General features: G+C 34.9%; 1 pseudogene; it reads right to left on the bottom strand.

Moving 5' to 3' along the window:
- Positions 1–1057: 1057 nt before the first annotated feature.
- LOC124941497 lies at positions 1058–5191 on the bottom strand (annotated as a pseudogene).
- Between the last annotated feature and the right edge of the window lie 21778 nt (positions 5192–26969).

The raw sequence follows: 26969 nt of genomic DNA, 5'->3' as shown, positions 1-26969 counted from the left end.
TTGAATTATAATTCACTTGTTTTTAGTATTAAAATTATTTAGTTTTTTAAGTATTTTATTAATATAATTTGTGTAAATTAAGAAAATCTATTTAAGTAAATTTTATAAGAGGAAGAACAATTAATTTTCATATTAATATATCACCCATGTATGGTAAAATATCTAAATCATTCAACAATAATTAATATTATAAGTAATTATTTAAATGAAAATATAAATACAAAACTTCAAAGAAAAATAAGTTCTCTGAATTATATACATGTACCATTAAAGTTCCTCATAAATTTTTGAAAATTTTTAGTTAAATTTTAAATTATATTTTCGTGATTTGTTCCTGACAAACATTCAAATTTATTCTTAAAAAATGTTTATATTGTTTTTTTTAGTTTAGTTAGTTCAATTTTCTCTCTCTCCATGAACATGGAAACAAAATTGAAAGGAAACCATATACTATCACCGAAGTTGAGAATAACAAAATTATCAAACAATTAAAACCAAAATTCAAAATCATTATTAATATAAAATTAGTTAATTAAATTAGTAAGCAAAAGTTAAGTTATAAATAAAATATAGAACATATAATACCCTTAATTTAATAAATAAATTATAATATAACTATCTTTCTTCATTTTTAATATTATCTATTTAATTATAAATTAATTATAATATCACAATAAATAAATATTTTAAATGTAATAAATAGTGTAAATTATTATAAATATAAAATTAGTTAAATAAAATCATATTTATTTACTAAATATAAAGTAATAAGTAGACTCTCGATAAAATAATATTCGATAAAATTATAAAGAATCTCGACTCGGCCAAATAGCTAAAGTAATAACTTCGATAAATTTCTTAAGTAATACAATTTATTGACGCAAATAGGTCCCAACCAATATATAAAGTAATAATATACTATTTTTTTAAATAATTCAGAGTGCTTTAATGAAATATGAGTCAACCGTTGTCTATTTTGTATGAAAATTTATATACATATGAATCTTATCCCTCACTTTTTAAAAGTTTGATGAAGTTGTGGAGTGCTTTTATCATATTATAGAAGAAAATCACTAAGTTTCATTACTGCTCTAATTGTTTCTTTGCGAGAAATAGACTCCAAAACACGACTATCATTCTCATTGCCTTTATCTTGATTGTCGTTTTCATCCGGATAATCTAAGAGTTGATCCACATTCATTGTGTTACGATAATGTAACTCCTTTATTGTTGACCATAATTTCCTAATGCCTTCTTCTTTTAAAGGATGTGAAACCACATTTTCTACCAAAAGAAGTTTGCAATGTTGAAAGCAATTTGCATTTGTGGTATTCTTAATATCGTTCATCCAAGATGAGATAGAAATGTTGATTACATCTAGAACATAGATCTTCTCTTGATTTGTTTCTCCAGCCTCAAAACCCTCTAAAATAGAATGACAAAATATGTGATGATAATGCATCTTAAATGCTCTTATAATTCCGGTATCACATTGCTGAATTTTTTAAGTTGTATTGGGTGGTAGGAAGAATAATTCAACATTTTGTAGCCCTTGAATTACCTTTGGATGGACAGGACAATTGTCAATAACCAATAAAACCTTTTGTCCATCCATCTTTTTGTCGAACCATCGAACATATTCTTCAAACAATACTCCATTCATCCACACTCATTTATTGGCACGATATTGATAATTCAAACTTTATAAATTATCATTTTTTAAGAAACATGGTTTCACAAACTTTAATGATCCATAATGGCATTTTCTCTAACCCATCTTCATTGCAAAAATTTATAATGTCATTCTTTCTTTCTCATTTTTTTCTTCTCTCAAGTTGATTTTTTAGCCAATGAATGACCAACTTGTAATCTAGAAAACAACCCAGTTTCATCCATGTTGAAAACATCTTTAATGGAAAATATCCCTAGTTTATCTCTTATTGTTGGCAAGTTGTTATCCACACCTCCCATATTGACAAACCCTCTTTCGCCAAAACGCTTAAAGGACTTGATACCATGCCATAATTTAAACCTCTCCACCCAACCAAGAGAGTAATCAAACTCTAGACCATTATCACCATAAAATATTTTCATAAAATCTTTTGCCTTCTTTTGAATTAAATCTACCGATATATTTATCCACTCTTGATATTGAAGAATCCATTCATACAATGTCTTTTCTATATTTAGAAACTTTGCGGATTTGTGTCGTTTGGCATTAGTTTTTGTCAATCAGGCAAGAGATATTCTGATGACCGCTTAATTGTATTTGATATTGTCTCTTGACTAATCTGGATGTTAAATTATTTAGAAATCCATTTTTGTAGCTCTTTTTTAGACGAAACTGAATTCTCACTTTTATACTCGCACAATGATTTACGCATTTCACATGTCATGGTTGTATGCTTTACCCCTTTGAGATGGGAAGCCATTAGAGATTAATATAACAAGAACGAAGAAAGTAGTATAAGACCGATTAAAGAAGAAGAGAAGAAAGAATATATAAGAGTAGTAGAAGATTGTGTACTATATATATAGCAATAAATTAAACTGTTGATGAAAACATTTTGAAATATGTCCTAAAGAGGTTGAAGGGCGAGATGACCTTTTCCAAAGGAGCAAGTAAAAGATGCTCGGTATATGAGACCATATGATAACTCTAAACTCTTTTAAGATACGAGTGATACGATGACGACTAATGACAAGAATATGAGTGTCCATACACCATCTGCTATGTATGTACTTAAAGATGGATATTTTGAGATGAAAATCTTCTTACAACATAGGATATTACACCATTTACAATACATATTAAATGATTTTGAGAATATTTTTTTTACAATTGATTATACTTTAACAACTTATATAATAAATAAACCTATTATATTTTATTAGTATAGATATAAAATAATAAATTATTACTTTATCGATTAAATAATATTTTGATAATATAATTTTTTTTAGCTGATCCAACGTTATTACTTTATAGACAACCTAATGTAGTTAAATTATAAATATATATGTTGCAATATTTATATATGAAATTTTAAAAAAAGAAATAAAAAAAATCATATTTATTTCAGAAACGACATACTTTGAGTGAGAGCGAAAAGTGGTTTCCTAATTCACGAAGGTGATTTTTTGCACCAAATCGACATTACGGAAAGATTGCATGCTCGCGTCTATGAAATTAAACTTATTTCAGATGCAAACGTAATGGGTATATGCATGAATGATGACAAAATAAATTGGATCGCCTTTAAGATTGTAGAGGCCAAAGAAAAATTTAAACACTTAACAAGGCTTTTTTTTAGCAGCATTAGCATTAGGGATAATATTTCCACTATTATTTCAAATATTTGTTTTAACGATGACATAAAAAAACTCCTCAAAACTAGAATGGATGGTAAAGTGATGGTATGTAGAAACATGAATGGGATGGATAAAACATGATCCAAATAGTTGTCAAACATGCTTACAATCATGTTGGAAAGTAGTCTGAGCTATAATTCAACCGAATTACAAACCTATTTTTTTTTTCAATTTTTTGAAATTCAAAATTGGGGTTTTGTTATTTAGATCGAATAATCGGTTCTATCATATATAAATAGTTTATAAATCATCTAAAGATGGATTTTCAATCATAAAACACCATAAACAGTATGTATATAAGCTTATCCAATTTAAAATATAAAATTTTTAAATTCAAACTGTAAATATGAATTAGAGGTTGATTGGAACCTTACCAAGGATTGTAGAACATTCCTTCATCCTTAAGGAAGCATTCTGGAATGCTCAAATCCAAGATTTAAGGCTTTAAACATAAATTTCGAAAAATCTGAAAGCTTCATGCTTTAATGACAAAATTTTGATTTTCTTTGATTTGAAAGGTATGAGTTGGTTCTTTGGCTTCATAATTTTTTGGGGTTATTTATACTCGTACAAAGTCGGTTGGGGGATGTCTAGTGGTCTGAATCAGCCAAAATCATTAATGGCTTTTGGCTATTCTTGGCAGAAGTCACCGGAGTAGGGGTGACTCATCCCTATCTTGATAGGGAGAAATAATATCCATTGGGTGATCATTTCAGGCTTTAAATTAGCTGAAATTGTGGATTGTAGAGGAAGTTTCAAAAAGGAGAAATCATCCATGTCTTCTCGTTTTTATCATTCCAGCGCCGCGTTGGAGATGAAGGTGGGGCTCAAAACAACATCGTTTTGAGCGTATTTGGCACTGGTGAAAAAGGGGTCAAAACCGAGAGTAAAAACTCTTGGTTTTGACCCTATAACTTTCGGTATAGACCCAATACCCAAAGTTTATCTGACTCTCTCCATTCCTCGATATTGTTTCTTTCGGTAAAAACAATTGGGCATTTACCGAGAGACATTATAGAGTTTTCGGTTTAGATACCCGAGAGAAAAAACAAAAGTTAATTGAAAAACTTTCAGTTTTTCTTCATAGAGTAAAATCGAAAGTTTTTCAATTAACTTTCGGTTTTTCCCTCTGAAGAAAAACCGAAAGATTTCTAATTAACTTTCGATTTTTCCCTTTGAAGAAAAACCGAAAATTTTCCAATTAACTTTCGGTTGTTCCTTTTAAAATAAACCCGAGAGGTATATGAAGAACTTTCGGTTTTCCCTTTGAAGAAATACCGAAAGCTTTCCACATAACTCTCGGTTTTTCCTTTTCGAGAAAAACCGAAAGATTCATTTCACTTTCGGTTTTTCCCTACAAAATGTACAAAATAGGCCGATTGTTTTGTTCTCAACCGAAACCTGTTCAGCCAAACCAATATATCAATTCATAAAACAAATGACATTCATAAAGCAAATGACCAAATCATTCCAAAATTCTCAACCAAACCAATCATCCAAAAAACATGTTTTAAATTCAAATTAAAACGTATTCACTCAATTCATAAACCTATTTTCAGTCGAAACATACTAGAATTAGCTGGTGGGGGAGGAGGGGTGGTTGATATTGCCTCATAAACATTTCAAAACTCTCTATTCTTGCATTCATTTCTAACATTTCTTTCTCTAGTCTTGCACTTTCCTTCTCCAGTTTTGCATTCATTTTTTGCTTTTTTCTATCCATTTTTGTAATCAATTCTTCCTTATCCGCTTGTATTTCATTAATCGTTTTAGTTTTTTCTTCATCCCTCCTTTTCAATTCCTCTAGTTCCATCGCCATTCTTTGATTATCCTCAAACAATCGACCAGTTAATCGTTGTGAATTGTTGTCACTTCGAAGATCCTCACGAAAGTGTGTGGGTCAGACGCCTAAACTCATATCGAAAACTCCATCATGATTTTGGCGTCCGAACATCCTCTCCATCAACTCAAAGTCAAATATTTTTGGTTCGTTATTTCTGACTTCCTCCATCTCAACCTGCACATTTGAAATATATTTTCATTTATATAATAAATAAACTAGCTATAAGTAATTTATTTAAATGTAATTCACTTACAATTTTCTCTTGCGCTAGTTCGTACGTGATGGGGGTTGGGTTTTCTTTGGTAGGTTTGGGGTACGGGTCCTCTTGAATACGTCAACGACAGAGAGGGGCTGTCCCATTTCAAGAGCCTGTTGAAATAAATGATTTATTAAATTAATAAAAATATTTATATTAAGTTATTAGAAATAATGTACACACCAACTCTTCCTCCACTTGAACAAATGGTCTACTTCTAGTATGATGTGGGAATTTTAGCTTTCTTTTGTTAACAACATTGGTACGACTGTTTTGCTGTATTTGAAATAAAAAATGAAATTATAATAATTAATATCATATTTTATTTGAATTATGAAACCGTACCTTAAATTTTTCAGTGAAGTAATAGTTTCGACACACGAACTCCTAATCATCTCGGTTGTAGTCTCGTGGAGGATTGACAAGTACCGCTGCCGTCTCCATGATGAATGCAGTTATAATTCCTGTTCAAATCTGAGCGTCATCTATCCCATATATGTTTGGCGTGTGCCAATCTGGACCTTCGATATTAATCAATAGAACCATCAGTACACTCGAACGAATCTTGAAAAATAAATCATTCAAATGTTGTAAAAAAGTATTGAATTATTAATTTATTATTAAGTAATGATTACCGTCATAGAAATCCAAAGTGAATCCAATTGGTCAACACTTAATGCCTTCCACTTCAGGAGGCGGTGTGAGACGACTGAGGGGTCCCGCACAACTGACCCCAAATGTCTAGACCACATTGTTCTTCCATCGCGGACACCGCTGGGCCTCCCATCTACCGCTCCAAAAACCAGACCAATCTTTATTCCTGGTGGCCTCCTAGACCATCTATAGCGCGATATTCTTGTTCTTCCCCATTTCTTGGGGATGAAAGATTTTTCAAAATTATCAAATTCAAAATTAGATATAAATAAATACAAACAATAACTAAGTGTAAACATGTTACCTATCGATGATGGGTCGGGAGTGGAATGATCCTCCTCATTATGCTCCTCGTGAGCCTCATCGTGAGCATCCTCGTCAGCCTCCTCGTTATCCTCCATCTCAGCAAACGTACTCTCAATGAACTCTTCAACCTCAACATCAATATCCTCCTCATGTGCATCTATTGGGGGAGCAGTAACTATCGGGTCCACAGCTAATGGTGCTCGATCTCTAGAAGACTTTTCTCGGAGCCTTAGCTTTTCTGACTGTACTAGTAGGTTTTGTTATACCTTAGACAGTTTGCTAGGTATTTTCCTCATACTCTTCGAAGTTTCTTTATGACCCCTTCAGACATCCTTAAAGCATACCATTAATAAGTGGACGAATAATTGACATAAAGTAGTAATAAAAATGAATATAAAGTAAAAAACATAAATCTAACTAATTAATTAATCAGCTGAACTATATATTTGTAAACTACAGATTTATTTTTGTCACAATCTTCCAACCGGGTCGGGCTGACATATCAGGAGCGTATAATACTTGTTTTTCATGACTCGCCAATATATACGGGTCCTGACTCTGGGTTTTTAAAATTTGGTTTACATTTATACTTACGAAGCCATATTTATCCACTTTCACTCTTAGTTCCCCCGAGTGTGTATCAAACAACTTACACTTGAATAAGACAACTCGTTTATGAGAAAAATATTGTACTTCGATTATATCCGTTAAACCAAGATGAGATAGCTATAGTATGACATAGTTTCTGACCCGTTTTACCCTTCAACAACCACCCCACTATTTTGAGTGGTCAAACATTCGTCGTGTTTTTTTGTACAGAATTTGTATCCGTTTACTTTACACCAAACATAAATAGACGAGTACATACTTAGATCTTCTCCTAAGATTTTGAGGTCTCTTGATATGTCGTTATTTTCTACTAATTGAGCGACCTATATATATTTATACATCCCCGAAATGTTGTCGTTAAAATAAATTTAAAGTTATTAAATATGATTTAGAATTTAATCACTCTATGCTTGAAATAGGTGGCAAACATTTCTCCACGGGACTCATTATTATTGCAATACTGTATATAATCTCTGCAAATAGATCGAATATTAAATAGCATACTCTTTAATGCTAATTAATAAGATGTACCATAACAACAACATTAAATCTTACATGTAAAAAGGTTCTTCTTCGGGGCAATTTTTCAAAATATATGAATTAGTTTTCACTCGATCGCAATAATCCAAGTTCTATATTTTTCAGTTAGATAGGTCTTCCAATGATGAAAATACTGAAATGCCCAAGATTTCAGTTTGTGTATTTTCTTGGTCATATTCGTCCATATACCTGACACATAAACTAATACTCTCATTTACAAGATAGCTCCCGCTTATAGAGGCTTCGGGGTGGTTATTATTCCGCAAATATCTTTTCATTGTACCCATGTAATGTTCAAACGGATACATCCATCGATACTGGACAGGTCCCCCAAATAAAGCCTCAAATGACAAGTGAACCGGGAGATGCATCATGATGTCGAAGATTGACGGTGTAAAAATCATTTCAAAATTTGCAAAGTGTCAATATAATATCCATGTACAATTGTTCGAGGTTCGCTTGAATCAACTCTTTGAAACATAATAACCGAAAGAACCAAGATAAATTTACTAACACATCATACACATTATCTAGAAGTAATCCACGGTTTGCTAAAGGAATAAGATATTCTAATAAAATGTGATAATCATGACTCTTAAATCCCGAAATCTTTTTCTCTTCCAAAGTTACACACCCACTGATATTTGAGCAAAAACCATCAGGGAACTTGAGATCTTTCAAGAATTTACAAAGACATTTTTTATGATCCGATGTCAAAGTGAAAGGCGCTTCTGCATAATAAACTGCTCCTTCATCATTTATAGGATGTAACCATGATTTTATGCCTAAGAGTTACAAGTCTTTACGGGGGATTTAGGACCATCCTTAGTTTTCTCTTTCACATTCATTATTGTTCCCAACACGCTATCACAAATATTATTCTCAATATGCATCACTTCCAAATTTTGTCTCAATAATAGTGATTTTCAATAAGGTAAACGGAAGAAAATGCTAAGTTTGTTCCAATTGTCTCCCCGCGTTTCATGATATATCTTGGTTTTCTTGCTTAGATCCGTAGTAAGAATTGTTTCTTCTAGGTCTCATGCTTGCTCGTAACTTTCTTGCCCCGTTAACAATTTAGAGGGCTCTTTGTAATCTATTCAACCATAAAACGACTCTTTATCCCTTCTGTATTTGTGCTTTGGTGGAAGGAAGCGTCTATGACCCATATAACATTGTTTGGAACCATGAACCAATCGAAGAGATACCATGTCATTGTTACAATAGGGACAAGCGAATTTCTCTTTCGTACTCTAGCTTGATAAATTCACGTAGGCGGGAAAGTCGTTAATGGTCCACATCAAAGCCGCTCGCATGTTAAAGTATTACGAGGTGTGTGCATCAAACGTTATCACACCAGTTTACCACAGTTCAGTCAACTCATTGATCAATGGCTGGAGAAATATGTCAATTGCATCTACCAACCTCTTTGGACACGGAATTAACATAGATAGAATGAAATTTCTAGAATCCATGCAAGTAGTGGGTGACACATTATAAGGAACGAGAATAACCGGCCAAACACTATATGACTTTTTCCCATTTGCAAATGGTTGAAACCCATCTCTTTATAAACCCAGTCTTACGTTTCGAGATTACGATGCGAAATCTTTATAATTTTCATCAAACGTTTTCCAAGTTAAGGAATCAGCAGGATGTCTCAACGTATCACTATCAACTCTTCCTTTCTTATGCCATCCTTATGAATTTTTAATTTCGTAGTAGGAGTTTGACAATTGAGCGTCAATCTGTAATATGTAGTCTTTAAGCAGACGCAACAACATATCGAACGAAGAATTTGTCCATTGATAGATATTCTTTATGTGAAGTAGTTTCAGTAGTGTTAATGATTCGTTATTCGAGCACCTTAATACAATGGCCGTTTGGAATCATCAAGCAATTTATAAAATCTCTGCACATCTTCGATTGATTCATGATTATTCGGGACATCATTAACCTTGGAGAACATATTGTTTATAAAATTTTGCATATAACGTTCTTCATTGTCCTCTTCATTAACTGTATTATTCATATTCGTTCTCGGATCGTTGAATTCCGGCACGACATCCTCCGACTGATCATCATCATCATCATCATCATCATCATCATCATCATCATCATCATCATCCAAGTCATCAGCATCGTCATCGACATCATCATCAATCACGTAACTAGTGACTCTCTTTTCTCCATGACAATACTAGAACTCATAATGAACATTTATTCCATAAATGATGAGGTGAGTCTTCACATCGTCTATTTCCATAAATCACGTGTTCAAGCATTTCACGCAAGGACATTTCACTGTTTGTCGGGATGTACTCCTAACAGCAAACTCGAGGAATTTGTCAACACCTCAGTTGCCACTTCAACCGCAGAGGTAGAGTATCTAGCAGCCAGAAGCTGCTGTGCTCAACTCCTCTAGATACAACATCAACTAAGGGATTTCGTTATAACTACTAAAGAATATCTAATCTTTTGTGACAGCACCAGTGCAATAGCGATTACATACAATCCGGTGTTGCACTCAAGAACGAAGCATATTGATATCATACATCACTTCATCCGGGAACACGTTCAGCAGAAACACATCCGGCTGGAGTATGTCTCAACCGAACAGCAAGTGGCTAGCATCTTCACCAAGCCGCTACAGGAAGCTAAGTTCACTTATTTCAGAAATATCTTGGGACTTACCGATAGTAAACAACTTATACCTTAAGTGTTATTACATGTTTTCAAAACTACAAACCTTATGAAAACTGGGGCATGAGCTCAGGGAGAAGCTCACGCTTCTCGAGCCATACCTCAATAGGAAATTAAAAACTCAGGAATGCTAACCGAAAGATGTCTCCAGTTAAGCTTGACAAATTCACACTACCAAATTTCATGTAAATATGTTGGGTAGTTCAAATAACTTGGGTAAAACAGACAGTTTATTCCCTAAGCTGAACAAATATCGGCTTAGTTCGATATCTTTTCACACCAGAATAAGCTATCTTGATAAAACCAGTCATGGAAAACTAACCGATAAAATGCATCATGATTTTAGTAACTGAATTCTTCTGGCTAACTTTAGACAGCTGACCGCAGTTTCTATGCATGCTTTGATGATTATACATATGAAACAGAAAAACAATCTATACCTCAATCAAAGTGAAGACACGTGTCTATCACTAAAAGAGGAAGACCAACATTTCTTCCATATTTTTTAAGCCATTATGAATATCTTTTGCCATCATTATTCTTTCATTGGAAATAACCATTATACACTTACACAAGTTAACTTCATCATAATTACAAGATGACATCTCTAAGCATGTTTACCATCGGCTGGCTATTTAAATAGCTAATATAATCTAACCTCAAAAATCACTATTCATCACAAGAAATCTATCTAAGAAAATTTTTCTAGAAAAATATCTTGCTCTCTCTCCAAAAAAGTTCTTCTAGCCGATTTCGAATCGGTCGCTAACGCTGAGGACAATGAAGTCCGATGCATCTTCAGAGCTCTCGAGAGCACTGGTCTAAGAAAGTTCTTAGAAAACCGTTATGCCATTAACTACTCCTTAGTTATTGATTTCTTTGAAACAGCAAGGGTGATACATCCAGAAGTCATCTTTGCTCAAGTCCATGGACAATCGTGCTTATTCAGTTCGACAGACTTCGCAAACTTTTGCGAGCTGCCAACTGAAGGAGTCACCGACCTAACCTACTCTCTAGTGTTCATCGAAGAGATGAGACATCATTTCTCTTGCTCTTTGACCCCGGTTAACACCTAGGGACCCAAGAGCCAGCTCGCTAACGAATACCAGGTTCTTAGCGAGATCTTGAGTAAGTCCATCTTGGCCAGGGACAAGTTCCAATCCTACACCCAACGCATCTTCGAGATGATGACTGCCATCACCGAAAGAACCAAGGTAAACTGGGCCTGGATCATTTTCGACAATCTGAAGAAGCTAATCATCTCCAAGAAAACTGGCTACGCTCCACAGCTGAGCGGTTTGTTCAACAACTTCTACAACTATCATGGCTCGGGTATCATTCTCCACTCGAAATAGTTGTTGACAAAGGAGAGGATTCAAGAGATGATCGACAGATGGGATAAGGCAAAGGCCAAGAGACTCCAATAGTTGGGCCGTCCCACTATTAATCTTCTTTTGTTCTTAACCGACTAATGATGATTCCCTCTCGCTTCTTTTTCCTTTTCCACTACCGAACCTGTAATTTTACTGTACTACCGGTTCGGTACATCATCTTTTAATGACAAACATTTCTTTCCTTTTTCAGCTCAATCTTAGGACATAAAAACCTTAAAACTCTGAAAATAATGCAAAAACGAATAATTTCAAATCTACATTGGGAACAGACATATTCATATCCCAAAAGGCGTGCCTAGTCTGGATAGGCCAGTCAGCCTACATCGTACACTTCCAAAGATTATTCTCTTGAAAAGGCATCAAACATTTAATGCATTTATTGACAATACATAAACGGTCAGATTTTTCAAAATATTCTCATTAAATTTTTCCTAACCGCCTGCACTATATAAGGACCTCATCCTCCTTAAAGCAAATCATACTTTGAAAGTATCTCTCTCTCTAAATCTTTAACTTCATTTCTTTTCAAAACTCTCAAAATGAATGCTCAACTCCGGAACTCAATCATCGTCGATTTTGAATCGGTTCTTAACTCAAGATTCGAAGGTGTTCTTATTCAACCTTTGATCGTATCCGCTTACGAACCTTCCTAGAAGGATCAGACTCCATCCTCGAAGAGGAGGTGCACGAGTTCTTCGACAATGTCTAGGTGAGAGATGACGGCAACATCACCACTTACATCGACTGCGAATTCTACTGGCTCACTGAAGAGTCATTCGCAGATTTTCTTCAACCTACCATCCGAAGGATTTTCGGATTTTCCACCCCCCCTTTGAGCAAAAGAACGTTATTCGTTCATCTTCTCCGGCACCACTCATCTTGTTGAAAGCCACGGTCTGAAAGATGACCTGACTCCTCATATCCAACTCCTACAAGACTTAATCCAGCTGTCAATCCTGGGACACATGCCGAATCAGCGGTACACTCGGCAAGTGTATGACCTCATGATCTCAATCATCACCACTTCGACCTCCACCTCTATTGGTTGGCCTAGGATTGTCATCAGAGGTTGGGGCTCGCCTGGATCTTGTCCCGGTTGACACACCATCATTCCTTCTGCTTGATTCACCTTGAACTGATCGAGGTTGAGCACCTTCAGCATTGACCCTTGCATCCTCTTTTGCTTGAAACCTTCTAGCAATGGAGTCAGCAAATTCTTGGCGTTCATTATCATTTCTACCCATGCAACCCTATATTTCCACCATCTGATTCTTCCCCATACTAAATTCTTCAAAGGTTTCCTTGTGGCGTTCATCGTTGATTTGCCTTTCAATGTCCAATAATTCACTTTGACGGTTGAAGAGATCCTTTTCAAACTTTGAAAAGTTTACATTCGCGATATGGGTCTCATATGTGTTCTTCTTCAAAGTGTTATCCAGCTTAGTGAGGACTTTTAAAATGTTGTGAAAGTTCTCCCTTTCTTCTTCCCTTGAATTCATTGTCTGAGACATGGTCTTGTGAATCGAAGAAATCATAGACCTCATAGATCTTAGCACTTTGTTTCCTCCGGCAGATGACTCTTCATGGGACGAGACTCCTTCAAATTCTGCTGCCATGCTTTGAATAGGCTCAAAGTTTGTATGAACCTGCAAGGATTGCTCCGGCTGGTTCATTTCAGTATTCTTAGCAGCTTTTTCTCGTTCTTCTTCTTCAATTTCTTTTTCTGCCCTCTTAAATCTTTCATACAGATTTCTAGTGTAGTGACGGAGAATGTTGATGTTTTCGTGAACAATTCCCACAACGCCATCGAGAAATAAACGGGGCTTCACAAAAGTTGCTTCCTGATCCTGTTCCTCCTCAGATGAGGAACTTTCTTCTTCATTGTCTTTCTCTTTTGAGGGTTCCCCCTCAGTTTTTGCAGTTTCTGGCTAAGTGTCATCAGCCAATTTTTCTTGAACAACCTCTATCGCAACAGGGGTTAAAATCTCTTCTTCTTCAATAGGAGCTTTCAAAGCCTCCTCAGTCACGTCTTCTATGATGACTTCTTCTACATTTATCTCAAGAGCTCAAGGTACAGATTCAAACTCTTTCATCTGAAAACAAAAGGCTTAACTATGTTGTTAATGCATGGACAAGATCTAGTGATGCTGTCAAATATCAGATCAGCATGTTGAAACCTGCTAGATCTAGATCCGGACTGGGATTTGACAGCAATGATCCTAATCTGTCCTGTAAAAAGTCAAAACCAAATGACAAGTTTAAGCCTATAAACTTTGTCAAAGGGAGTATGACTGACAATGAATCTGATCCTATTCATGAAGAAGTTGCTTTCAAAAATGAAATAGTTTATGTCCCACCGACTGTTAGCTGGCTTAAGAATAAGCTAGAAAAAGCTAATAAGTCTGGTAATTTGAAACCTGACTCTAAGTCAAGGAGCTTTAAAAGAAAATCTTCTTCAAAAGTTAAAGGATCAGTGGCTAGCAGGAAATCATCTGCTAAGTCATAATCTTATGCATTAATCACAACACAAAATGGGAAGTCCATCAGAATAACTCAAATATGGATTCCTAAGGGACTAATTGATCGGGGACCCAATTAAGTGTGGGTACCAATGTTTGTAAATAGTTTATTTTGTAGGTGATGTAGGAGGATAGCAAGAAGGAAGCTAGAAGAGTACTCTTCTGAGTACACAACTTGGAAGATCAATAATGGCACTTGCAATTCTGGAAGAATAAATGTTTTTTATTTTTTAAAAATATTTTTTGTCTTTAGACCACAAAAATTGTTTATTAAACTCTAAATGTCCATATTACACCTACGTAATTAGACGGACACGTCTAATAGACGTTAGACGTTTTGACGTCTTGAGCAAGAGGATGCTCACGTCTAATAAACACACGTCTAACACGTGGTGTTTATGCGGAATTAGATGTACACGTCTAATAAACACGTAATTAGACGTATGCGTCTAATAGACTCATCCGTCTAATAAATGTCGTGTAATATGGATTTGTGGAGTAAGAAAAATGTCTAACTACGTGCCGATTAGACTGGTCAAGGACAACTGTCCCACGTTGAGAGCTATCTGCTTTTCCCGCTCAAAACATCAAACAGTCATCTCTTAATAACATGAAGACACGTGTCTATCAAGTTAGAGAAAATGACTGATATACCCTCATTTTTAATGATGATATCTTGAAAAAGGACGTCTAACATTTATTAATAGGCCATACCCCTAGAATAGACGGTTATTCTGTATATCCCTCTTTCATCTATATAAGGACATCTCTGCATGAATTTGAAAGCTTTCAATCTCTCGAAATCTCTAAGAACCCTAGCTTACTTGCATTTCTCTCACTAAAACTCTCTGAAATCTCGTGTCGATTCATATTCTCTCAAAATGGTGAAGAAAATCACTCTCGGTCATTGTACTTTGCAGGTGGAATATCCATCAGTGTATTAGTTCGATCAACCGAAAGTGGTAAAGATCTTCCAAACCCTAGAATATTCTAGGTTAAGGAAGTATCTGGGCGGACCGTTCATCTTCTACGAAGTCAAAGTTCGCGAGTTCTTCAAAACGACAGTTATGGTGGATGATTCCATTATAGCAACCGTTAACGGAACGGAGATTTCTTTCGACGAAGCAATCTATGTGGAGTTCTTTGAACTTCCGACGGAGGGTCATCTATTCGATTTGGTTCTCAATTCAGAAATCATGGAGGAGATGAAGACAACTTTCTTTGCAGACGGTTCAAAGATTCATGTGAATGGATACAAGAAGGTATTCAAACCGCAATTCATTATTCTGAACGACGTGGTAGCGAAGGCGCTTCAAGGGAAGGCTGGTTCCTTCCATCTCTATAGTCAAGACCGTTTTAACTATATGTGTGCAATTTCGAAATGGATCCAGGTAACTGGGCTCATACCCTCTTTCAGAACTTATGCTATTCTATCAGCTAGACGAACAATATTGCAGAGACGGGCTGGCTAGACTCTTATCGAAATTTCGTATAGTAGAGAAAGATGTTTATGGTCTGAGCTGACGACAGCCATGCAACACCTGTATGAAAGTAAGTACTATCCCGTTAAGGACAAGTTTTATTGTTCATATGTCAAGGGCTGATAAGGTTTTGCGCGTTGTATCGAATTAAACCACATGTTCCACCGCTTGTGCAGGCCCCCGTCAATTCCTTTGAGCCGGTACTCTTATCATCATCTTTCCTGGTAGATCCACCTAGATGTATTTACCCTTCCTTCCGCTCCTGTACTCGATGACCATGTCATCTAGTGCAGCTACCAGTTGTTCCCTTGAAAACCTTTCGGAAGAGAAATTAAATACCTCAGTGTCCTGAGTTCCTTCTTCATCTTCTTTGGCCATGAAGCAAGCCACATCTTCTTCATCACTTTCAATGGATGAGAACTACGAACCACGACTGCTTCCTCTGTTCTTTCCGTCACCAACCATAAGAGACTTCAGCTCTTTTCCATCATCCTTGGCATCTTCACGCTTTGGCTTCTGGCATTCCGATGCATAATGACCTTTAATACCACAGTTAAAACAAGTAACATTAGCTTTATATTTTCTATTATCATTAGAATTTGAAGAGTTTGAGTTAGAATTGTTCTTCTTCATGAAGTCGCCAAACTTCTTCACAAAGAGAGACATGGCATCGCTGCTCAGCTGTTGAGCTGCCATCTTCACGTCCGGAGCAGTTGGTGGTTCTTCAGCAGTCACCAGCGCCTTGATAATGATAACGGACGTGGGTTGATCTTCTTCCATCCTACAGTTCAGCTCGAACTCATAAGCTTTCAGGTCAGCAAAGAGATCAAAGAGAGAGATCTTGTTAAGATCTTTGGATTCTTTCATCTCCATAGTCTTTATGTCCCATTCTCTTGGAAGAGCACGCATGACTTTGATAGCAAGCTCCCGGTTGCTATAGGTCCATCCTAGAATGGACAGAGAGGAGACGATCTTGCTGAATCTGGTGTCGAAATCGTTCATTGTTTTACCATGACGCATTTGAAGCTATCGAACTGTTGAGTAACAACCATGATCTTGTTTTCCTTGGTTTGCTCGTTGCCCTCACACAATTGAGTGAGTCTGTCCCAGACCTCTTTGGCAGTGTCACATTCGATGATGTAGTTGAACATACTGTCATCGAGAGATCTATACAGAACATCAAGAGCCATGTTGTTGAGGTTATTATGCCTCTTTTCATCAGGGTTCCAGTCGGCCTTCTCCTTATCAATCTTGATAGGACCTTCTGTGACAACGCTCCACGTGTCATCATGAAGAGAAGAGAGATGAGCATCAACTCTTTTCTTCCAAACAATGTAGTTTTCACGAGAGAAGGTTGGAATGGTTGTAGAACTAGCGTCTTTGGGTATGTTCGACATATTTCAGGAAATGCTTGAGAATAGAAACAGAGCTCTGATACCAATTGATAGGATCGGCTTTATTGATAGAGACGGGGTCTGGCTAAGGATGAAGGCTGTCAAATCTTCAAGAATGATACGTGGCACTCTTCCATTGGAAAGCCTCCATTGTACACAACAGGTTCTGAGCACAAGGATCGTGGCCGTAGAGAACTGGTAGTGCGCCGAATATTCCATCATGGATGTACCTGAAAACAAGTAATTTGAGAGAAATTCTCTTACGTGGCATTCTTTGATTTGATGCATATAGCTGTTGTACTAATCTTCACTAGAAAGTGGAGCAGAAGTAGGGTACATCTATAGCACGTGGGTAGGAGAAATGCTAGATTCAAGCGTACTGCTTAAACTGAGCATTAGACGTATTTCAGTTAGACGGATTGTGAAAATCAGTCTAATGAAATAGGTCATCTCCTTCAAATAGAAACACGTCTATTAGACCGCCTAGTCTAATAGAATTAGACTCGTGTTTAATTACAATAACCATTAGACGGTACGTCTAACTCCACTGAGTTAGACAACACGTCTAATTCCGGTTCTACCTCAGACTTGTCTGAAGGAGTTAGATGCACGTCTAACTTTCATTAATTACATCACACGTCTAATTATTCAATAACCATTAGACTGGCACGTCTAACTCCACTGAGTTAGACTGGCACGTCTAATTCCGGTTCTACCTCAGACTTGTTTGAAGGAGTTAGACGCACGTCTAACTTTCATTAATTAGACCACACGTCTAATTAATCAATAACCATTAGACTGGCACGTCTAACTCCACTGAGTTAGACTGGCACGTCTAATTCTGTTTCTACCTCAGACTTGTCTGAAGGAGTTAGACGGACGTCTAACTTTCATTAATTAGACCACATGTCTAATTATTCAATAACCATTAGACTGGCACGTCTAACTGCACTGAGTTAGACTGGCACGTCTTATTCCGGTTCTACCTCAGACTTGTCTGAAGGAGTTAGACGCACGTCTAACTTTCATTAATTAGACCACACGTCTAATTATTCAATAACCATTAGACTGGTACGTTTAATTCCGGTTCTACCTCAGACTTGTCTGAAGGAGTTAGACGCACGTCTAACTTTCACTTTCTATTAGACGACACGTCTAACTCCGATGAGTTAGACTGTACGTCTAATTCTATTAGACTCACGTCTAATTCCATGTATTCATTAGACCATCCGTCTAATTCTTTACAGCTATTAGACTACACGTCTAACTCCGATGAGTTAGACTGTACGTCTAATTCTATTAGACTCACGTCTAATTCCATGTATTCATTAGACCATCCATCTAATTCTTTACATCTATTAGACTACATGTCTAACTCCGATAAGTTAGATTGTACGTCTAATTCTATTAGACTTACGTCTAATTGTATGCAATGAAAGTCAAAATCGGTCTAATGACCCTCATTAGATCCAAGTCTCAGAACAAGTTGTCTCAATACACCAGTATCAAAACTCATAAGTTATTTCATCATCAAAATATCAGTGGTTAAATTATTTCAACACTTAGTCAAAATAATTTGACCCAACACATGATATTGATTTTATTTGTTTCAACCAAAATCCCTCTCTCTCGATAGGTAAATGAAATTATTTTTAGATGATTATCTAAAAACTCCATCTTTTAATAGGTACATGACATCAATTTTATACGATTAACTAAAAACCATATCTCTCGATAGGTACATGAAATCATTTTAATTCGATTTAACCAAAAACCCCATCTCTCCAATGTACATGGAATCATTTTTATACGATTTAACAAAAAAACCTTATCTATCGATAAATACATGACATCATTTTTATACAATTTAATCAATTCCTTGTCACTCGATAGATATATGACATCGTTTTTTACGATTCAACCAAAACCCTATCTCTCGATAGATATAGATCGTCGTTTTTATATGATTAACCAAAAACCTATCTCTCGATAATTAGATGATATTATTTTTATATATCATTCTACCAAAAACCATCTCCCTCAATAGGTACATGAAATTCTTTTTAGACGATTAACCAAAAACTCCATCTTTAAATAGGTTATGACATCATTTTTATATGATTAACTAAAAACCATATCTCTCAATAGGTACATGATAGTGTTTTATTCAATACAACGAAAAACCCTATCTTTTTATATGATTCAACCAAAAACCTAAACCACCTTCAAAATCCACTATCACCATATCTCTTGATAGATACATGACATCGTTTTTTTACGATTTAACCAAAACCCTATCTCTCAATAGGTACATGACATTGTTTTATACGATTCAATAAAAATCATTATCTCTCAATAAGTATATCACATATTTTTATACGATTTAACCAAAACCTTATCACTCAAAAAGTATATGATATTGTTTTTAAATGATTCAACCAAAATCCCTCTCTTGATAGGTACATGAAATCGTGTTTAGACGATTTACCAAAAACTCCACATTTCAATAGTTATATGACATCATTTTTATACGATTAACTAAAAACTATATCTTTAAATAGGTACATGACATTGTTTTTATTCGATTCAACCAAAAACCATATCTCTCCAAAGTACATGGAATTATTTTTATTAGATTAAAAAAAAAACTTTATCTATTGATAAATACATGACATCGTTTTTATTCAATTTAACGAAAACCCTATCACTCGATAGGTAAATGGAATTGTCTTTCTACGATTTATCCTAAAACTTATCTCTCGATAGGAACATGACATCTTTTTATTCAATACAAACAAAAACCCTATCTCTCCAAAGGTACATGACATCATTTTTTACGATTCAACCATAAACCCTATTTGTAGATAGGTACATGACATTATTTTTATATGACTAACCAAAAACCCTATCTATTGAAAGGTACATGACATTGTTTTTATACGATTAACCAAAAACCCTATCTCTTGATAGGTACATGACATCATTTTTATATTATTCAACCAAGACCCTACCTCCTGATATGTACATGTCATTCTTTTTATACGATTCAACATAAAACCTTATCTCTCGATAGGTACAGACATTGTGTTTTACGATTTCACATAAAAATCCTATCTCTCGATAGGTACATGATATTGTTTTATACGATTCAATAAAAATCATTATCTTTCGATAGGCATTTCACATCATTTTTATACGATTTAACCAAAACCATATCACTTGATAAGTACATGATATTTTTTTATATGTTTCCATCAAAAACCCTCTCTCTCAATAGATACATGAATTTTTTTAGACGATTAACCAAAAACACTAACTTTCAATAGATACATGACATCATTTTTATACATTTAATTAAAAACTTTGTCTCTCGATAGGTATGTGTCAACGTTTTTATACGATTCAACCAAAAATCTTATCTATCAATAAATACATGACATCATTTTTATACAATTTAATCAAAACCCTATCACTCGATATGTACATGTCATCATTTTTGTACGATTAACCAAAAACCCTATCTCTCGATAGATATATATCGTTATTTTTATACGATTAACCAAAAACCTATCTCTCAATAGGTACATGACATTGTTTTATATGATTCAACCAAAATCATTATCTCTATATAGGTATATCACATTGTTTTTATACGATTTAATCAAAACCTTATCACTCGATAAGTACATGATATTGTTTTTATATGATTCAACCTAAAACCCTCTCTCTCGATAGGTACATGAAATCGTTTTTAGACTATTAACAAAAAACACCGTCTTTCAATAGGTACATGACATTCCTTTTATATGATTAAATAAAAACTATATCTCTCGATAGGTACATGACATCAATTTTATTCGATTCAACAAAAAACAATATCTCTACAAAGTACATGGCATTGTTTTTTTACAACTCAACCAAAAACTTATCTCTCGATAGGTACATAACATCGTTTTAATATGATTCAACTAAAAACCCTATCTATATATAGGTACATGACATCAGTTTTTTACGATTCAACAAAAATCTGTCTCTTGATAGGTAGATGTATTTGTTTTTATACGATTCAACAAACAAACTTATATCAAGTTAGATACATGACATCGTTTTTTATGATTCAACCAAAAACCATATCTCTCGATAGGTACATGTCATCATTTTAATACAATTAATCAAAAACCCTATCTCTCGATAGATATGTGTCATCATTTTATATGATTAACCAAAAACCCTATCTCTCGATAGGTACATGACATCGTTTTTATATGATTCAACTAAAACCATATCTCTCGATAGGTACATGACATCCTTTTTACACAATTCAACCAACATTTTATGTCTTGATAGGTACATGACATCGTTTTATTAAATACAACTAAAAACTCTATCTCACCAAAGGTACATGACATCATTTTTATATGATTCAATCAAGACCAAAAACTCGATAAGTACATGATATTATTTTTATATAATTCAACCAAAAACCCTTTATCTCGATAGGTACATCAAATAATTTTTAGACAATTAACCAAAAACTCCATCTTTCAATAGATACATGACATCATTTTTATACGATTAACTAAAAACCATATCTCTCGATAGGTACATGTCATCGGTTTTATTCGATTCAACCAAAACCCTCTCTCGATAGGTATATGACATCGTTTATTTTACAATTCAACCTAAATCGTATCTCTTGATAGGTACATGACATTGTTTTTATACGCTTCAACCAAAATCCTTATATCTAGATAGATACATGACATCATTTTTTACGATTCAACTAAAAACCCTATCTCTCGGTAGGTAAATGTCATCATTTTTAACGATTAACCAAAAACTCTATCTCTCGATAGGTACATGACATCATTTTTTATGATTTAAACAAGACCCTATCTCTCGATAGGTGCATGACATTATTTTTATACGATTCAACCAAAACCTTATCTCTCGATAGATACAGGATATCGTTAATTACGATTTATCAAAAAACCCTATATCTTGATAGGTCAATGACATCATTTTTATACGATTAACCAAAAACACTATCTTTTGATAGGTATATTACATTGTTTTATACAATTCAACCAAATTAATTGTCTCTCGATAGATCACATCATTGTTATACGATTAACTAAAAACCATTTAGCACGATAGATACATGACATCATTTTGTTTCTATTCAACAAAAAACCCTATCTCTCCAAAGTACATGGCATTTTTTTGACGATTTAACCAAAAACCCTATATCTCGTTAGGCACATGAAATTATTTTTAGACGATTCACCAAAAACTCCATCTTTCAATTGGTAAATGACATCATTTTTATACGATTAACTAAAAATCATATCTCTCGATAATTACATGACATCGTTTTTATTCGATTCAACCAAAACCCTCTCTATCGTTAGGTACATGACATCGTTTATTTTACGATTCAACTCAAACCCTATCTCTTGATAGGTACATGATATTTTTTTATACGCTTCAACCAAAATCCTTATATCTAGATAGATACATGACATCGTTTTTTACGATTCAACCAAAAATCCTATTTCTCGATAGATACATGTCATCATTTTTATACAATTAACAAAAAACTCTCTCTCTCAATAGATATATGTCATCATTTTTATACGATTAACCAAAAACCTATCTCTATAGGTACATGACATTGTCTTTATACGATTCAACTAAAAACCTTATCTCTCAATAGTTACATGACATTACTTTTTTACAATTAAACTAAAACCTTATCTCTTCATAAATACATAACATCATTTTTTACGATTAAACCAAAAACTCTATCTCTCGATAGGTACGTGGCATTGTTTTAATACGATTCAACCAAATCTCTCGATAGGTACATGACATCATTTTTAAACGATTAAACCAAAAACCTTATCTCTCGATAAATACATAACATCATTTTTGAACGATTTAACCAAAACCTTATCACTCGATAAGTAAATGACATTGTTTTTATATTATTCACCCATTAACATCTCTCTTTATAGATATATGACATGTTTTTTTACGAATCAACCAAAAACTCTATCTCGCGATAGGTATATGACTTCATTTTTATACTATTAACTAAAAACTCTATCTCTCGATAGGTACATAACATTGTTTTAATAAGATTCAACTAAAGCCTAACTCTCAATACGTACATGATATTGTTTTTGTACGATTTAACCAAAAACCCTCTTTCTCGAAAGGTACATGAAATTAATTTTTATACGATTAACCAAAAACCACCTCTTTCAATAGATACATGAGATCATTTTTATATGATTAATCAAAAACCCATCTATCAATAAGTACATGATATCATTTTTATACGATTAATAAAGTACATGATATCGTATTAATTCGATTCAATCAAAACCCTATTTCTATACAGGTATATGACATTGTGTTTGTACAATTCCACCAAAAACCTTATCTATCGATAAATACATGATATCGTTTTATAAAATTTAACCAAAACCCTATCACTTGATAGGTAACTGGAATTGTTTTCTTCGATTTAACTAAAACCTTATCTCTCGATAGTTACATACATTGTAAATACACAATTCAACCAAAACACTATCTCTCGATAGGTACATGACATCGTTTTGTTGGGTCAAAGTAGTTTGACTTTTAAAATTTTGATGATGAATGTATATAAAACTCAATCTATGTCGTCTAATTGTTTTTGGTGCAGGTGTATCGAAAACATGTTATATTAGACTTAGTCTTAATGAGGTTCATTAGACTGATTTAGCATTAGATGCATTGAGTTACACGTATTTAGACGTGTAGTCTAACACAAGTTGTTAGACGTGTAGTATAATAGATGGAGTTAGACGTACAATGTAACACACATAGTTAGACGTGCAGTTTAACACAAGAAGTTAGACGTACAGTCTAACTAGTGGGAGTTAGACGTGTAGTTTAATAGACGTAGTTAGACGTGCAATCTAACTAGTGAGAGTTAGACGTGCAGTCTAAAACACGTAGTTAGACGTGCAGTCTAACAGACGTAGTTAGACATGTAGTCTAACAGACCTAGTTAGACGTGTAGTCTAACACGCAGAGTTAGACGTACAGTCTAACTAGTGAGGGTTAGACGTGCAATCTAACACATGGAGTTAGACGTGCAGTCTAACAGATGAGAGTTAGACGTGTAGTATAACTCCTTCAGATTAGTTTAAAGGGATGTATAGTTAGACGTGCAGTCTAACTAATGAGAGTTAGACGTGCAGTCTAACTCCTTCAGATAAGTCTCAAGGGATATATAGTTAGACGTGCAGTCTAACTAATGGAAGTTAGACGTGCAGTCTAACTCCTTCAGATTAGTCTGAAGGAATGTAGTATTAGACGTGTTGTCTAATTCCATTATACCAGGTGGTCTAATAGATCCTGATATTAGACGGGGGCATCTAATTTCATTAGACGAAGTCGTCTAAGTGAAATACGTCTAATGTTAGTCTTAAGTAGTTGCTTGAAGATAGCATCCGTCTACCCACGATCAATTATCTGTACTCTACTCATGCTCCACTTTCCTGTGAAGATCAATACGACAACCAATTGCAAACAATTGATTAATGGCACATAAGAAAATATTCTTCCCACTACTTGTTGTTGTAGGAATATCCTTGAAGTCTGTTGTGTACTATAGAGGCGCTCTAATAAAATTTCGCCACGTGTCATTATAGAAGATTCGATCGTTGGTACCTGCCCATCATTTAAAGATCCTCAAGGACAACGGAAGAATCATCGATCTATCGATACTCAGATTATTCAATCTTAAACGAATACTAAAACTGTGATATTGAGAGAGTTGCTTTCTTGCTTTTACTAAGTGTTCAATCAAGAGAGAGTTAGAATGAAAGCATTGTATTAGCTGAGTGATATTCTTCATATTGTAAGTTGAACAGAGTCTGTTCTATTCAATAGTGAGCTAGTCGTGCGACTGTATTTGATTCGTTGAAAGTTTAGTGAATCATTCTGGTGGTTGGAAGAAGGGGTGATGTAGGAGAGTTAACTCCGAACATCCATAAACAAACTGCTGTGTTGTTTCTTTCTGTCATCTTTTCATTCTTGGTTCTTTGCTTCAAACCCAAGCAAACATATCCGCACTTGAATCGTTCAAGAGTTTTCAAGGCTTTGTGCAGAATAGAAAGTGATCTAAAACCTTAACAGGATTTCTATCAAATGTTTTGTCCTAAGTCGTCATCTATAGAAAAAACCCCGTCTCTATTAATTGCGCCAATCCTATCAATAGGTATCAGAGCTCTATTTATGTTCTCAAGCTTTTCCATGAATGTCGACCGTAACCAAAGATGTCAGTGCTATTGCTATTCCGACTTTCTCTAGGGAAAACTATATCGTATGGAGGAAGAGAATTCGTGCTCATCTCTCTTCTCTCCATGATGACATGTGGAGTTTCATCACAGATGGTCCTATCAAGATCGATAAGGAGAAATCCGAATGGACCAGTGAAGAGAAAAGGAAGAACAACCTCAACAACATGGCCATACATGTTTTGTACAGATCTCTCGATGACAGCATGTTCAACTACATCATCGAGTGTGATACTGCTAAAGAGGTCTGGGACGGGACTCACTCAACTATGTGAGGGCAACGAGAAAACCAAGGAAAATAAGATCATGGTTGCCACTCAACAGTTTGACAGTTTCAAGATGCGTCCCGGTGAAACAATGAACGAGTTCGACACCAGATTCAGCCAGATTGTCTCCTCCTTATCTATCCTTGGCAAGACCTATAGTAATAGGGAGTTTGCTATTAAGGTCATGCGTGTTCTTCCAAGGGAATGGGACATAAATACGATTGCTATGAGGGAATCCAAAGATCTCAACAAGATCTCGCTCTTCGATCTGTTGGCTGATCTCAAGGCCTACGAGTTTGAGCTGAACGGTAGGATTACAGAATATCAGTCCACATCTATTATCATTGCCAAGGCGTTGGTGACTGCTGAAGAGCCACAAGTCACTAATGATGTGAAGACGGCGGCTCAGCAATTGAGTAGCGATGCCACGTCTCTCTTCGTGAAGAAGTTTGGCGACTTCATGAAGAAGCGCAACTCTAACTCAAGCTCTTTAAATTCCAATGATAATAAGTAATCCAAAGCTAATGTTAAATGTTATAACTGTGGCATTGTAGGTCATTACCAATCAAAATGCCGGAAGCCTAAGCGCGAAGATAAGAACGATGACGAAAAAGAGCTTAAGGCTCTTATAGCAGGAGACGGGAAAAACATAAGAAACCAACGTGATTCTTACTTCTCATCCAGTGATAGTGATGACAAAGAAGTGGCTTGCTTCATGGAAAGAGAAGATGAAGAAGAGACTCAGGAAACAGAAGTATTTGATTTCTCTTCTGAAAAGTTTTCAAGGGAAAAACCGATAGATGCACTAGATGACATGGTCATAGAGTACAGAAAGTTAGCTGAATCCATAAATGAAACAAAATTTTCACCTAAAGTGTCTCAACCAATCTTATCTCAAACTGAAGATTCAAATATTTTTTAAAAGAAGGTAGTAGAGATCTCATCCGAGAATGAGATGCTCAAAGAACAGATTCAAACTCTTTCTGCTAAAAACAAGAGGTTAAACTACGTTGTCAGTGCATGGACAAGGTCTGGAAAACCTGTCAAATATCAGATCAGCATGTTAAAACCTTCTGGATCTAGATCCGGTCTAGGATTTGATGGCGATGACTCATATATGTCGTGTAAAAAGTCAAACTCGTTGAATAACAAGATTAAGCCCATAAACTTTGTTAAAGGAAGTTTGACTAATATTGAATCTGATCCCATTCATGAAGAAGTAGATTTCAAGAATGAAATAATTTATGTTTCACCGACCGTTAGCTGGCTGAATAATAA

Source organism: Impatiens glandulifera, chromosome 1, assembly GCF_907164915.1.
Source record: "Impatiens glandulifera chromosome 1, dImpGla2.1, whole genome shotgun sequence".
NCBI classification, from domain to species: Eukaryota; Viridiplantae; Streptophyta; class Magnoliopsida; order Ericales; family Balsaminaceae; genus Impatiens; species Impatiens glandulifera.
The sequence above is the reverse complement of the archived record's forward strand: the minus strand, read 5'-3'. Positions and strand labels throughout refer to the sequence as shown.